The sequence below is a fragment of the Eulemur rufifrons genome, chromosome 16, assembly GCF_041146395.1.
Source record: "Eulemur rufifrons isolate Redbay chromosome 16, OSU_ERuf_1, whole genome shotgun sequence".
In the NCBI taxonomy this organism is placed as follows: domain Eukaryota; kingdom Metazoa; phylum Chordata; class Mammalia; order Primates; family Lemuridae; genus Eulemur; species Eulemur rufifrons.
Genome location: NC_090998.1, coordinates 81,606,859 through 81,624,389, shown reverse-complemented (window position 1 = coordinate 81,624,389; position 17,531 = coordinate 81,606,859).

Genomic DNA, 17,531 nt, shown 5'->3' with positions numbered 1-17,531 from the left:
GAGAGCCCAGTCCGGCAGAGAGCAAGTCTCACCTGCAGCCGTGTGGGGCCCCAACTCCTGGTCCTAACGGCTCGCTAACTCCACTGGCCAGCACTGGAAATGCAGATTCCATGGTGAGAGTACTACTAGCTACCACTATCACACCCGGATGCACTTAAAAAAAAAAACTGATAGCAAAAAAGGAAATAATGTCTTACAAGGGTGTATATTCTTTATCCCAATGATTGCATTTTGATAATTTAAGCTAAGGATATAACTGTACCCCAAGATTTATCTATAAGATGTACCGATAGTATAGTGCAGTGGTTACAAGCTGGGCCTCTGAGGTGGAATAAACTTGAGTTCTACTTTCCCACTGTATAACCTTGGATAATTTAGTCAACCTCCGTTCACTCATGTGCAAAAACATGCATGTACCCCACGGAGTTGTTGTCAGGATTAAAAGTGAGATCATGCAAAGCACTTGGCTTGGATGGGGAATGCATTGTAGGGGGAGCTCTGGGAAGTCAATCTTATTCACAATAGTTCTTAGGGCCTTCCTCTCAAGGTCAAGCTCAGCTAACAGCTTTAGACCTTCTACCACTATTTCTTCACCTCCCACTATTTAACACTCTGAGCTCTCATTTTCTCTTCTCCAATGGGCTCTTCTGGATCACTAGTGAACTTGGAGCTCTCCTCTTCCTTCCTCTCTAGTCATTGATGCTCACTCACCTATTTCTTGAATCACCAGCCTGTGTGGAGCTCTCCCGTGCTCACCTTGCTCCTGCCTTTTTAACATCTTTTCAGTCTCTTTCATCCTCAGTGTGCAGAGCTCACAGCCTTGTGCATGAGAGAACCAAGGGTTCAAATCCTGTGATGGCCCTTCAGCTACATAAATTCATTTCTGAAATATTGAGGACCTGCTGTGTGAGAGAATGCCATTCTAAGTGGTAGGCATATCACAATTACAAAACAGAGGGAAAAAATTTTGCTTTCATGGAGTTGATATTTTTAGCAGGGGGAAATAGACAATAAACAATAAATAAAATTTACAGTACTTCAGATGGCAACAAATGCTCTGGTTTAAAAAAAGGCGGGTAAAGGGATAAAGAGTGACATGGGAGTAGGGGGCGGGCTGCAGTTCTAAGTGGGATATCAGGGAAGTCTCATTGAGACGATGAAATTTGAGCAAACACCCTGAGCAAGTTTCTTAAGCTTTAAGTGGATCAGTTTCCTCATCTACAAAGGGAAGTAATAATACTTACTCTTCACAGGTTGTGAGCATTAATTAGGACAACAGACGAAAAGCAACAGTGTGACACTTGACACTAGAAGGTTCCCAGCAAATGTTAGTCCCCTGTCCTCCTTTTCTTCTTTTCTTACCTTTGGTCCCAAAGTATAAGGGTTCTTTTGTTTTGTTTTGTTTTGTTTCCCACAAGTTCTGGGCTAAACCATCTTGGGTAACTTCATCCCCTCTAGAGTTTTAGCCCTTTCTCTCTATATACAACTCTCAAATCACCACCTCCAGAACCTTCCTCTTGTGACTACCTTGATAGGGGCAATTCTCTCATTGTATTATAAGTGCATGTCTATTTGTTAATCTCTTCCCACCAGATTCAACTCCTTACAGGCAGAAAGAATAATTTTCATCTCTGTAACCCCTAGAACATAGTGTAGAAAACAGCTTATAGAAGCCACACAGAAAAAGTTTATTGAATAAGCAGATGAATGGTATAACTCCATTTGAATATCTCCAATTCATTGTTGCATTATTTCCATTCAAATGTCCTAACAGCACCAGGTATGAATATATATACATACACTTTTATCTTTTAAGATAATATATGTATTTAAAAAATCTGGCTCCCTCTGTATGTGCTGTTCTGTGACCTACATCGTTCATTTAGTATCATATTTCAATGTTTCTGAAACATCATCAGTACTAAGACATGGCATTATTTTATGTGTCACTAAGAAATAAAAATGCTGCCTATTAAGTTAGGACACAATACACATCACTTAGAATTACTTTAAAATTATTGAAAGAGCTTATATAGACTTAATTAGGCAGATCATCAATTATGTCACTTTTGCATATATAAAAAAAGGGAAAATATGGTTACTTCTAAAACTGCTTCTAATTCCAGGTCCAACTTGCTTAAGTTCCTTTTTGTCTCAGTTATCAATGTCAGTGTTTTTCCAAACTTTATCCTACTCTGTGGCATTAAGAATATTGGTGATGTCATATTTCTAAGAAGAATCCATGACACATTGGCTCTAGATTCTTAAGCCAACTGTGCAATTATATAGACATAGACTAATTTTTTTATTTCCCTAGGATTCATCACATCCATCGATTTGGCTGCTAGGGGTTAAAAGCGTGCTCCAGGATTGTCTCTGGGATTTTCTTCCATCTCAGCCATTGTCACCCATTCTGTCAATTCTAATGCTAGTATTTTTGACATTTGTTTATGCATGGGCAATGACAGCCACATTTTGGCTCCAGCCAAAGGACAGCAATTAGAGACCATTCATCGTCAGATGTATGCCAATTATAGATATATTAAATTTGTAAAAATGTGCATCTTAGAAATCTAGGAAATATGTTACATCATAAATGTTTGCCATGTCATTCAATCATCTCCTGCATGATTGGCTTAATAACTAACACATAGTAACCATAGATAAACAGCTATCTCAAAATCAAATGCCTCTTGTGTATCAGACTTTGTTCTATGCACTCTATGTGGATTATGTTATCTAATTCTCACAATGCTATGAAGGACATACTGTTATTATCATCTTCTTTTAACTAGATGAACAAATTGAGGCACACGAAGGTTAAGTCACTTGTCCAGAGGACTTAACTAGTAAAAAGCAAACCAGGCTGGGCACAGTGGCTCACACCTGTAATCTTAGCACTTTGGGAGGCCAAAGTGGGAGGATCACTTAAGGTCAGGAGTTGGAGACCAGCCTGGGCAACATAGCAAGAATTTGTCTCTACAAAAAAAAGTATTTTTTTTAACTAGCTGGGTGTATTCCCAGCTACTTGGGAGGCTGAAGGGGGAGGATTGCTTGAGCCTAGGAGTTTGAGGCTGCAGTGAACTGTGGTCATGCCACTGCACTCCAGCCTGGTCTATTGAGCAAGACCCTGTCTCAGAAAAAGGAAGGAAGGAAGGAAGGAAGGAAGGAAAGATGGAAGGAAGGGCGGGAAAATCCAGGTGTTCTGAATCGAAAGACCATAGACTCAACCTATGCTGCTCAGCCATCCTATAATGGGGGGAGGGAAGGTGAGGAGGCATTATTATTTAATAATAACAACAACGTATTAATCCAATCATGATTTAATGGATATTGGTGTTGCTTCCATTATGCAGAATGAAACAACGATCATCCTTGAAGATCCCATTTGCCAACATTTGTGACTATTTCCTTAGGATAACTTCCCAGATAGGTAACTGCTGGGTCTAAAATAGGAAAACCTGTAAAGATTTTGAAATTTAACGCCAAAGTATTCTCCAGACTCATGGTCCCAACTATACTCCCACCAGCGGTGGAATAACAGGGCCCAATTCCCCATACCTTAAACCTTAGGCATTATTGGCTTTTTTTTTTTTTTTAAACTGTACCAATTTGATGGGAAGCAAAGGAATAGTCACTCCAGTCTTTTAATCTGCCCTTCTCTGATTTTATAGTAAGGTTGAATGTTTTTTCCTATGACTGTTGGCTATGTGTGGGTCTAGTTTTTAAGGTTACAAAAACTTCCCCCAAATTTGGGTAGGAGGATGCCTAGATTCTGAACAGCAGAGCCCACACCTCCAGCTCTGAAGTGCTGAATCCCGGCTTCCCCCGGCTGATCAATGATTCTCAACCTCAGCTATACGTTGCAATGACCTGAGAAGCTTTAAAAAGCCTGGGTCTCACCTCCAGAGTTTCTGACTTAATTGTTCTGGGTGTGGTCTGGGCGTCAGGCTGCCCTGGTAGTCCTAATGTGCAGCGAGGCTGAGAACCACAGCACCAGAGCGAGGCCCTGATTACAGCCCTGATAATGCGCATCCCAAGACCCAGGAAAATTGCTCCCATTAGCATCTGCACCTCCTGCCAGGAGAAGGAAGATGAGGGCACCTATGAAAGAGAGATTATCAGAAGGGACACAAACAGAGTAACCTCCAGCGGCATCCCACTGATTTAACATATTGATTCAATAAGTACTTGAGCATCAACTAGGATAGAACTAATGCCGCTCATTTACTAAATGTAAAATGAACAGTCAGGCACTCTTTTAAGCCCTTTCCACGTATTCCTTCCTGTAATCCTAAGAGGTGAGCACTCTCAATATTCCCATTTTATTGGTGATGAAACCAAGGCACAGAGAGGTTAAGGCATTTGCTCATGGTCACAAAGCTATTAAGTAGGAGAGGCAGGATTTGAACACAAACAAGCTTGTTGTGGAATCCTAACACCACATGCTGTAATAGATATTGTGGAAGACAGTATATTGTAGTTAAAAAAAAAAAAAACAGACAACAGTCCCTGCTGTCGTGTAGCTTAAAGGTTACTAGAAAATTAAGAGAGTAAATGAATAAACACACACATTCTGAAGGAAAAGTACAAGGTGCTACCAAGGAATATAACCGTACACCCATGTTTATAGCAGCATTATTCACAATAGCCAAGAGGTAGGGGCAACACAAGTGTCCACCAAGGGACAAGTGGAAAAAGCCAATGTGGCATATCCATACGGTGGAATATTACTCAGCCCTAAAAAGGAAGGAAATCCTGACACATGCTATGATGTGAATGGACCTTGACGACATTATGCTAAGTGAAACAAGCCAGTCACAAAAGGGCAAATACCATATGATTCCACATACATAAGGGATAGAGTAGTCATGTTCTTAGACACAGAAGGCGGAATGGTGGTTACAAGGGGCTGGAGGGAGAGGGGAATGGGGGGTTATTGTTTAATTCATACAGAGTTTCAGTTTTTGATGATAAATAAAGTTTCTGCAGATCGGTGATGGTGATGGTTGCACAAGGGGAATGTACTTAATGCCACTGAACTGTACACTTAAAATTGTTACGATGGTAAATTTTGTGTATATTTTACATTTTTTAAAATAAAAATAATTAAATAATTATGAAAAGAACAAAACATAACCAGGAGCCACAAATTGGATTGGGGGGGGGGTGGTCAAAGAAGATTTATATGGGGAAGTGACATGTAAGCTGAGACTGTCAGCAGGATCAGCCAGGGGAAGCATAGGGAGAGGCTATGCTGAGCAAAGGAACAGCTTATGCAAAGGCCCTGGGGCAGCAAGAATGGAGGAGAACCTACTGAGTAAGGGGAGCATGGTGCAGGTGACTCCATGCAGGGCTTCACGGACCCTGAAGAAGAGGTTGGAATTTATTCTAAATGCTTTGGGAATCCAAGGATGGATATTGAACAAAACCATGACCATATTCAACAAGATTTGCTTTTTTTTTTTTTAAAGCTCCATCCATCTGCCCTGGGAGAGTGGTTTGGAGGAGAACAAGTTGGAAGGCAATCTTTATGGTGTGAATGTGGATGATGTCACTTTTAAACTGAGGAAACTGAGGTTCAGAGAAGTTGTGTGACTCACCCCCAGTCATGCAGCACACAAGCTCTCAGAATTCAGAACCAAGGTCTCTGACTCCAAAGCCTGTGTTCTTATACTTCATAGGGTAAGGGAAGGGAAGGGAAGGGAAGGGAAGGGAAGGGAAAGATACCTCATAGTTCAGACCCTGTAGAGAGAGAAAAGCACCACGCCACTGTTCTTCCACAGATGTTCTGCATTTCTGGATGTGACACCAAACAATCTGACTATAAAAAGGGGTGGAGAAGGAAGAATGACACTCAGAGAGATGGGAAAGCAGAAAATGGGAGAATGAGAAAGGAAAAAGGAGACCAAAGAGCAAACCCAGAGATCCTCAAATACTGCCTTATACGGCCTGGGCCCTTTCTAAGCCAGAAACCTACATCCTTTCCTGGGCCCACCTGAGGTGTGACTAGCCAGGTAGAATCCGAAGGCTAGAAGGCCAAAGGGCAAGCAATGGCAATTTGAGGCTCCGTGTGTGACGAAGCGAACTTGGTAGGAGTTCTGAGGCTGCTGGCAGCTTCTTTGTGGAGAGCAGCGGGCACTAGGGCAAGCCTCTAAAACTTGGGGAGCCCTCGGGGTGTTGAGACCTTGTTAATTGCCTGGAAGGTGTGAATAGGAATAAGAAAAAAGATTAATGAGCCCATCTCTCAACAAAGTAAGAAAGCACAGGACTGTGTCCTCATTTATCTCAAGTGTTCCATATGCGGTGCCTGACACGTACGGGGACCCAGTGGATGGAGAGTGAGTTCATAAAAATAGCTGCCCTTTGTCCACTGCTGATTGTCAGCCAAGCACTGCGAACTGACGGCTGGACGTGCGCTGTTTTCTCACTACTCCTCGCTGCAAAGCTTCGGGGCAGATGCTGATGGATCATCCTCGTTTCACAGATGGAGAAACTGAGGCTTAGTGACATTCAGCGACCTCCTGGGGTCACAGGTCTTCTCACAGTGCCAAGATTTTAGCTCACAAAGTCAGACTCCAGAAATCTTAGCTTCTCAGTGAAGAACTCGGTTGAATTATATACAGAGTGTTAGTTAAAATAGGAAGATAGAATAATCCGCTTTAGAAAACGGGGTGGTGGGTACAAGGCAGGGAGCTCAGGGTCTGGAGTAAGGCATGCCGGCCTGAATCCTGATGCTTCAGGTTCGGCTAGTTGCCTTTGAGGTTTTCAGCCTTTCTGTGCTTCAGTTATATCATCAATAAAATGGGCATAGTGTTCTCTCTCTTAAAGAATGTCAGTATGAACTGGCATTTGCTGGCTGTTATTTAATAGTGTAGTTAATAGTATAATTAATACCTGCCCCGACCACACACACTCCATTGTCTGAGTCAGTAAATAACATGGTATCTCTAGCCACTCATATAGCATGGTGTTTATTAGCACAGACGTGGCACTGCCACTTCCCAGCTGGGTGACTGACATCTTTCTACCTTAGGTTTCCTTGTCTGTAAATAGAGATCATAATAAAACCTACCTCCCAGTATTGCCGTGAAGACTAGATGAGTTGTTACATAAGAAGCGCATAGAATGGTGACTGGCACGTGCTACATATGTGTTAGCCATTGGTTCCACTCCACTCATACAGATGGACGCTGTAATTTATATTTATACAGATGTAAGGCATTGTATCTTTAATTTTATACATGGCCAGGGAAGGAACGAGAAGCTTGCTGGAAGTGACTAGGGGACCGAGATAGGAGAGGGAAATGCTGAAGCTGGAAACCTCCTTCACGGTCCACGTCCCGTCAGTCCGGCTGGACACCCAGTGGGGAGGAAAGACGGAGTAGAAGCCGATGGGGACTGTCTGGGATGCTGGGCACAGGCAAAGCTGGTTTGGGGCCAGTGGTGAGGTGAGGTGTAGAGCTGAGGGGAGGTCCTCCTCCTTGACTTTGCAAACGTGACCCGGCTCCCTCTGTGAGAGCCAAAAATAGATCTGATGCTAATAGTGGTGGCATTAGCAGAAGAGGAAGGAGAATTCTCCTAATAGCTGAGCAGACACCAGCCAAGGAAAAAGGAATTGAGGCAGAAGACAGGTTGCAACTGATGCTTTCTGGTGACTGCAGCTGATGAGCTGGCTTGGGAGCACCCAGAGACGAGGCGATACTCAGGCATAATGCTTTGGGCTTAGCTCCTGCCATTCGGCATGGGAAGGATGTAGAGGTGGTAACATCTGGGCTGCAGTTGTGGACATTGAGATCCGACATATGAAAGTGCATTATCAGTGCACAGCATAGGTGCTTCAAAAATAACAGGAAGGCCAGGAAAATTTTCCACAAGGAGGGCTGAAAGTATCACTGGTTAATCCTGATTCATGAAAAAAAAAAATGATCAGGATCACATACTCCAGGTAGCTGAGGTTGTAGGGTATATACAGGAGAGATTGTCATTCATTTGGGGGTGGGGAGCCAAGGAAGACAGAACATTTCATTTCTGCAGCCCAAGTTAACACACTGAACATTTTCAAACATGAAAAAGTTGGAATTCAGCATTTTGACAGCCCTGAAATTTATGTCTGGCTGGGATGAGATAGTACCCCACATTTTTAAACAGTTTTGGTCAGAGGAGAAAAATGTAAAATTGGTCCCTGGCTAATGAGGCCCTGGTCTTCCTTTTATGGCTCTCTAGTATGCAATTAACGTTGGTTTCATGTAAACTGCCAGTGCACTCCGACTTTTAACAGCCTTATGTATGTCAGGAAGGAAAATAAATAGTCCCCTGTTTGTGCTTTATGCAGGGAAATTACTGAGATAAACAGCTCGGGCCTGGCAGGTGTGACTTCTTTCGGCTTAACGTGATAGATTTGCCAATGGCAGCTGGAGCTGATAGTACCAAACTGTTGATGGAAGAAAAGCATGGTGGAGATTCTGACAGTAATATAAGTGCCAGAGCCAGGCATGGTCTGACTTTTAACAGTGAAGGACTCAGACTTTCAATGTTTGGGAGTATGGAAGAAACCCTTCTATCACCCTCATTGTAATCCATAGTCTTGACCACCACGAGGGTTTCCTAAAATGCAGATCTAAGCAAGCCTCACACCCTGTCTTCCGTCCAAAACCCTTCAATGACCCCACTGCTATCAGAATAAGTTTCTTAATATGGCTTAACAGGACCTTCCCAAGCCTGGTCTATGGTTTCTTCTCCAGCTTCATAATCCCCAACATGCACCCACACAAACTCTACACACTGATCTTTCTGAACTATTTGCTCTTTCCCCAAATGTAGAATTGTCAAGTAAAATACAGAATCCAGCTTAACAGTAATTTTCACATAGGTGATGGATAAACTTTTAGTATATCTCATGGAATATTTGGGGCACACTTATCCTGAAATGTTATTTGTTGTTCACAAGAAATTCAAATTTGACTAGAAGGTCTATGTTTTTATTGGCTAAATCTGGCATAAATCTGGCATCCCTACTCAAATGGGGCCCTGCTTTTTATCACCTCTGGGCCTTCTAAAAATGTACCATCCTATAGCTAGAACACCACGCATTTTCTCTCTCATTGCTTGGCTAACCCATTGAGTCAGGGACACCAGAGCTTCATGTTCACCTTCCACGGTGTCAAGTTATTGCTGGCATATGGCTACCAAGTCAACGACTATATTTCTGAGCCCCTTCCATGCAGGTGGGGCCAAGTGACTGTACCTCCCAGTGGAAGTATGCAGGCCACCTCTGGGCCAGAGTGGTCATGAAGCAGGTGCACCTTCTCCTCCCTGTCTGTTCATCTGCCAACTGTGACTACAGAACTCTAAGGTCCTAGGAGATAATGAATCTATAAGATGGATGGAGTCTGGGTCCCTAAATCACTGTGAGGAAGGCCACCCACAAACCAATCACATTGGCAGTTATGTGAATGAGAAGTAAACTTCAATCATGTCACTGAAATGTGGGGATTTGTTTGTTACAGCAGCTAGCATTACCTTAGCTAATATATCCATTCTTTGGGCCTTAGCTTTGAAATCTCTTCTTCATAACCCAAATTGGGTTAGTGGCCCCCCTTATGTGCCCCCAAACACTCCCATTCTCACTCCTTCAGTAACACCTAGCATGCTATATTGTGTTCAACAGTTCACTTGTCTATATCTTTTTCCTACTGGGCAAAATGTTTCTTGGAGGTCAGGGTTACGATTGTCTTGGGCACAGTTATACCTGCAAAGCATAGCACTGCTGAGTTCACAAATGAATGAGTAGAGCCCCTTCAATTCTTTGGGTCTGTTTCCTTATCTCTAAAATTGAGAGAGCAGACAAGATGATTTCTAAGATCCCTCCCAAATCTATAACTCAGGAGTGTGCGAATATAACTGAAGTGGAAGCCTGTTGTTTTTGTCTTCCCAGAGCCTCCTTTTCTTTTGGGGAATGGAACTCCTTCCATTCCGTGTGGTTTTGATGGGCTGGAATCAGTGTAATTCATGGCCCTCACATCACCCAGCAACCTGTCACCACCACAGAAGTGGGCAGGTAACCCAGGCTGAACTGTAGGGTTCCACAGTCCTACAACAGTGATTGCTCAGGGACGGGACTCGATCCAAATTTTTCCCTGAATTTGTACAAGTATGTTGAAAAACAGAAGCCTTTTTTGTCCACTGGGGTTCCTAAGCTAGAAGGATGTATGTATAGGTCTCTTAGTGTCAATCTGCCCCATATTAGAGAGACACGGTATCCACAATGTGAAGCTAACATACAAAGGAAATCAGAGCTAAGAGACAAAAAAGTCAAACCCCAATAATATTTTCTAAGTTCTTAGATCTTGGTGTGCCTGAAGCCAGATACCTCTGGACTTCCCAGTTATGCGAGTCAATAAACTCTGAGTGGGGCTTAAGGCAAATCTTAGATTCATTCTGTCACTTACATCCAAAACATTCCTGACTAATGTAAAAATGGTAGTCTTTGTGGGTTTAAAATAAAATATACCCAGAACTACACATTGGTTTGCATGTAATAGCTGTAAAACAAGCTTTATTGAATTGATGAAGATGACAATAGATAAAATGGGTGGAATATTTAACACAAAACATACAGCATGTGCCTGCATCATTGTCTGTAAAAGTGAATGAACTTAGAAATATGTTTTCAATTCGATTTTGTGCTGTAAGAGCAAACCTAGAGAATAGTTAAATAATATAATTTTAAAGATTTGGAGAGCCCTTGTCTGTAGTCAATTCTCCTTTCCTTATTTTCATACAGTACCGAAGGAAGGTAGTTTTTAACAAAATTTGACTGATGATTTATTGTAGGGAAACTAAGTTGGGTGGCTGCCAGGTACACAGCAATGCCTCAGCAGCCAAGCCTGCGACACCCCCGGTCCGCATGGCCAACTGATCCAGGTGCGGAAATACCTTGCCCACGCTTGGGCAAGCAGATTCCGTCCACCTGGAATTTGAAGTTTGAGCAGAGAGACACAGACTGAGAATCAGGAGCCCTGGGTCCCATTAAGAGCCTGTCCTAGCAAGAAGGACCGTGAATTTCTGCTTGTTCATTTCAGGGGTTGTTTCTGCCTTTCTGATTCTTGACAGTCTATTCCTCCAGTCCTATGGGCTTCCCTACGTATTTTTCCAGAATGTTTTCCTTCTGTCAGCCAGCCTTGTGTTTTGTTGCTGGCAAGTACAGAAACTTCACTAATTCCCATGAGGTGCACAGAAAACACACTGCGAAGTGGATAGTCAGCTACGGCTGCCCCTGGGGTCGGCTAGCAGTGTCCCCTCCCTGCATCCTCCTGCTCTGCCCTGGCCATGTTGGGGGCCGGCTCCCCCACCATAAGCCACGCTCGGAAACCCAAGCCCTCAACTCCCCTCAAACACATAATACTTTCCAGAGTTGCAACTATTTTACAACTAATTCACATTGTCATGTAGAATAGTTTATTCTGCTGAGCTCTCTGTCCCAAACTCCACCACGCCAGAAGAGGATTCTAAACTTGACCTTTGCATACTCTGACATTTTGGGTTTTTTGCAAAATAAAAAACCAGCATTACTCCCGAGATGATTTCTGCTTCTATCCTGACAGGGAAACTAACTGTTGGCAGCTTTAAAATACTAGTTTGTTCCCGTTTCTATCCCTAAAGATGTCAGACATACTGGGAGTCAGAGTCACCGTACCTCGGCATAGAGATACCGTTAGCACCCAGAGAAGCACACCTGGACTTCCTGCTTCTTCGTTTTCTAACAAAGTTGTTCCCCTCCCTTGAGAATCTGGTACCTCCTTTGGGGCTTCTGGCGTCTTGTACAGGTCACGTGACACTGTCCCTTACCCTGACATTTTGCTGCTCTCCAAGCCCTCCCAGTAATCCCGAGCCAAGGAGAGTAATCCGGTGTAGAAGCGCTTCCCTCCGTCTGCGGATTCCCTCAGGCATCTGGCGTTCCTCAGGCTGCTGAGGTGGACAGGCCGCGTGGCGACAGGCAAATAGGAAACAGGCCTCCGTTTGGGTGGTCTGCGGCTCAGGGTCCGTTGCAGGCCAAGGAGCAAAGCGGCGAGCAAGAACAGCTGTCCAGCGATGAGGCCGACACGTCTCCGGGCGAGCCGGTGGCGATGCTGTCCTCCCCAGAGGGCCGCCAGCCTTCTTCCCGCAGCACCACCCAGCCCCGCGGCTGCCCGGGAGGAGGGGCTGTCTTTCTTCACCAAGTAGGTCACACTGAGTTGGACAATAGAACCCCCGAGGGCTGTGTCCACATTTGTTGGACCCTCACCAGGGCGGAGGATCCAGTCAATCTGCAAATGAGGAATCTCACTCGCGCTCCAGGGGTTGGAAAAGAAAAGGCACCAGTGGTGGCCAGTTGGCTGCCCCAGTTACCATGGAGCCATAGTGCAGAAGAGGTCAAGGTAGCAGCTGCTCTGCCCCGCCAAATATTTGGAAATTACTTCATATTTTGGGCTACTTTCCTGACTGTAAATTGAGGTGGCTGGACAGGATCTTGGAATCATAGACTATTAGAGAATGAGTAATCATCTAACTAACGTAGGCCCTTCATACCATACTGGAGGCTGATTCGTGTGTTCAGTATGTGTTTCTTGGGCCCTACTGTATGCCAGGCAAAGTGCAGGGTGCTGGGGATAAAATGTTGAGTGAAGCCCTTGCCTCAAGGAGCCTGCACTACAGTGGGGACAAGAGGGAGACACTGACTGGATAATCATATGCATGAACATTTAACACAAACGGGTGACTTCTGTAAGGAGGGACACAGTGCACTAAGAACGTATTTCCAGCAGACCTGACCTAGTCGAAGCAGCCCTATAGGGAAGTCTTCTCAGAGCTAAGACCTAAAGACAGGACAGGCTTTAAGTAGAGGAAGCGGAGTGGTGCCTGGGAAGACAGAGGCAGAAAGAGCATATGCAAAGGCCCTGAGGCAGGAGCGAGCAGGGAATTTTCAAGAAAGTGACAGCAGCCGGCAGGTAGGGGGCCTGGCACAGAGGGAGAGAAACAGAGTGGGGCTAGATGAGACCCAGAGCCACATTCTGAGAACAAGCAAAACACCCCTCATTGGTCCTCTTTCATTAGTCAGGTGTTCCAGGGGTCACCACCAGTCACACCGTCGTGCCCCAGTACGGTGCTGGTTCAGTCACTTGCCTCCTTCATATGCAGAGAACTCTGCAGAATTGGATAGCTAGTAGGGCATGGGCTTGTCTTCAGCAAGATTCTTTCCAGGAATTAGGGTCAGGGAAAAATGGTGTTGTTTTTCCTTCCGCCTTTGCTTTCATTGAACTATGAAAAATGTAAAACCATCAATGTCCCTTTTTTGTTTTGGCTTCCAGGAAATGTAGCTTAAGACCAAGAACCCAAATGTCCTAGGTTTTGAAATGATTATATCTCTCCTAAATCATTTTAAGCATCTCTCTTTATTAAAAATGGTTCTATGTTTTATGAGTTTTAATACTATCAACTACACTCTGAGTTCTTTTTAAAAATAAATAAGATATAAATTTTAATACTCATCATTCAAGAAATGATAAAATAAGATATATAAATAGCTCTTATAAATCAATAAGAAAAGTTGAGCATAGTAATAGAAAAAATGACAAAGATAAAAATAGGAAATTCAAAAAGAAGAAAAACAAGTGGCAAATAAACAAAAATATAAGAAACAAAAAACAAAAAAATTTAAAAACCTCGAAAATAATAAAGAATTATAAATTTTAAAAATAATAAATAGTTGCACATACATACCAATCAGATTATAAAGAATTAGCAAGACTGACAAAACCCAATTTTGAACAAGGTGTTGGGGAAGGGGTAGGTACTAAGCATACGTTAGTAAACGCTTTCTGAAAGGCAGGTATGAAGGACAGTATTAAGTGTCAAATTTTAAATGTATTTTTTGACATGGAAATTCCCTATTTCAAAATTTATCCTATGAGAGCATCACACAAGCATGTAAGAACATGTGTCCATCACAAAATGTTTTAGACCAGGGAAAAATTATAAACAACCTAAGTGCCCATCTCAATGGCACCATGCAATAGTATGTAGTTATTAAAGCATTTATGAAGTTCCACATTAATATATTAAAATGTGAAGCAGCAATTACAAAGCATGGTGTACAGTATGTTCTCTCTTCTGTAAATGTATATATCTCTAAATAGGAAGATTTGCACATTCACCAGATGCCTGAAATTTTGGGTGGTAGCATTTGTGATTTCTTCTTTATAATTTTCTATAATTTATTTATTTTTTTAAATAATGAACAAGAGTATGTTTTGTAATCACATAAAAAAGATAAAGCTTTTTTTTTTTTTATTTTTAAAATAAAGTTTACTTTGGCGTGAGCACACACACCAGTAAGAGGAACAACCCTGTCAAGGAACAGCTCAAGGACCTTGTCGTGCAAGCTAATGAGGGATTGACCAGCCCTTGAACCCGCCTCCTCCTCAGCTCCACTCCCCTCTGCCCTGGTTCAGCCCCAGAGTCCTCATTTGTAAAACAGGATTTTAGTAACTTGCCTGAAATCATGGAGTTAACAGGTGGAAAACACCTTAATTTGAACGCAGGTAGCAGAGTCCAGAGGCTCCGCATCGCTGCGCCTCCAAACACCCTTGACTCTGCCGGGGAGAACTGACCAACCCACCTTGGCTCCCTCCCTCAACCTCATAGAGATTTCTTAACAGCCCCGGAAGACTTTGCTACAGTCTTTTCTTTATTATCAGTCATTTGTTTTAGATCTGTGTTGTCCAACACAGTGGCCACTAACCACATGTGGCTACTTAAATTGAAATTAATTAACATTAAATAAGTTTTAAAATTTAGTTTTTCAGTTGCACTAGCTGATTTTCAAGCACTCAGTAGCCACACATGGCTAGTGGCTTCTAGATCAGACAACACAAACATGAAATGTTTCCACGATCACAGAAAACTCTGAGCCCTGAAAGGCCAGGAATGGTGCCCAACTCACCACTGTGTTCTCAGGCAGCGGAGTATGTGATACCCAGCAGATTCTCACTAAAAGAGTGAGGAATTAATGATTCAATTCATCAAGCCCATGCTCATTTATTTTAGGTGGGAATGGCATTTAGCAGGAGGTAACTTTTCAGCCAAGTCCCAAAGGTAATTGTGCAAATGGGTGGGCCAAGAGCAGTGTAGAGCATTCCGGATGGGGAAGAGACATTGATTTAGTGAGAAATGGGAAGGGAATTGGCACCATCAAGCTATTGTTCTCAAGCTCTTTACTCGCTGCCAATTAGAAATCATCCTAGGTGGTGTTTTCTTATCAGACTTCCTCCAGTGTGTGCATGACCCGATTTGGTATTGTAAAGTCTTCTCTGACTAATTGGGCTCTTGGCAGTTCAACAGTCAGGCAATTTGTAATTTTTTTAATTATAATTTTATTTTGTTTCATGATTAGTTTTTGAGGTAAAAGCATACACCCCAGAGAACTACAAGAAGTTTTCCAAGAAACTTTCAATCCAAATGCCCACTAGTTCAAATGTTCACATAATCATTATCAAAATGGGAGTTCCCTCAATGGCCCTGGGGCAAAGTGGGGAGACAGCCGAATTCTGTACAGGACCCTTGTTCAATGCCCAGGCAAGAGATTCTGAGCCAGTTACTGCTGGAGGCCTAAAAACAGAGTTGGTCACAAACTAGTCCTAAGTTTTCAAGTTTAATATTGACCCAGATTACATAAGATTGAAACCCAGGTCCACCACCTGCTAGCTGTGTGACATCTCTGAGCCTCAATTTCCTTTTCTGCAAAATGGGGATAATAGAAGTGTTAGGAGTATTAAATAAACTAATGTGTGTAAAGTGCTGTGATGGTTAATTTTATGTGTCAACTGAATGGGCCATGGGGTACCCAGATATTTGATGAAACATTATTTGGGGTGTGTCTATGAGGGAGGGAGTTTCTGAATGAGATTAACATTGGAATTGATAGACTGAGTAAGGCAGATTGCTTCCCCAGTGTGGCTGGGCCTCCTCCAATTCAGTGAAGGCTTAAAGAGAGCAAAGAGGCTGAGTAGGGAGAATTCGCTCTCTCTGCCCATCTTCAAGCCGGGACACTGGTCTTTTCCTGCCTTTGGACTTGGACTGGGACTGGAACTATACTGCCGCCTCTCCTGAATCTCCAGCTTTCTGACTGCAAATCTTGGGACTTCTCTGGGGAACCCTGACTGGTTAGTACCTTCCAATTACATGGTAAGCACTATATGAGAGTTTATTAAATATATGAACACTAAATAACTAAAATCCATATGTTTTTGTCACATTTCCAAATACATTTCTGCAATTGACTAGTATTAAGGATGGGAGTAATAACCATAATGATAATTATTACCTTAACTATCATTTATCAAGCTCCTAAGAAACACTAATCTTTAAAACAACCCAGAAATGCCCCTCCACCACCCCGTCCCCACCTCACTTCTCCCCTGTTCCAAACCACCATCATTCCATGCCTGGATCAGTGCAGTAGCTGCTTATCCAGCCCCTGATGTCTGTTCCAACTATACACAGGGCATCAGGGGTATCTTTTTAAGTGACAAATCAGATCTCATCACCTTCATATCTAAAACCTGCCAGTGGCCACCCATCTAATAGAGTGGCAGAGCTGGATTCAAGTTTGTCACCAAAAGGATTTTTTTTAGATGTTCACTATACTCAAAACATCCTGTCTATACTGTTATTTTCCCTTCAGCAGTATGAGTAAATTGAGGTTGAGAGAGAATAAGTAGCTTATCAAAGGCTGCCCAGTAAGTTAGTGGAGGACCCAGGGTTTGAGCTCCATCTGTCCAAACCCACAACTCTTGCTGTTAATCACAGTGACAAATGGATGTCCCATAATCACTGTACTGTAGAGAGCAGGGACCTCACAACACAGGTACTCTCAACCCATTCCCAGGCTGGAAGGCTCAGGAAGGGTCAATGTTAATCCCTTGACTGCCTTTCCCCTTGAAAGTACCTTTCAGACAGGAGAAAGGGTATGGGGCATTCTCTCCGGTCATAGGCTGCTGTTCCTTGGGTAGCAATGAGATTCAGTCCCCACAGAGCTTTCAAGCAGGCTTCCTATGTATCCCCTGCCCACCCCACCCTGTCTCAGCTTAATGTTCCCACTACCCTGCCTTTTTGTTCCTCCCCCAGAAAGTTCTTAGCCTTGACACAAAGGAAATGCTTTAGCCATGGGTAACATCCAACTGAGATATCTAAAATTCTGTGTCCAGTAACGTAGCAGGAGGAACTCTAATACACAGACACACCACTGATTCTGTGTTGATATTGTCCTTGTAGACAGACCAGCTTGGGAATTAAACTCCAAGTATATATTGCAACCTCCAGTATATAATTTCTACCATTTGGGTGTCCACTGAACATTAGTCAGTAATCAGATTTTCAGGGTGATAACATGTATTCTTCAGTCCCAAATATTACCAGTAACTTAATTCTACCATATGCATGGTTACACATGTATATAACTTTATATTTAAATACTTTGAGATTAATATAGA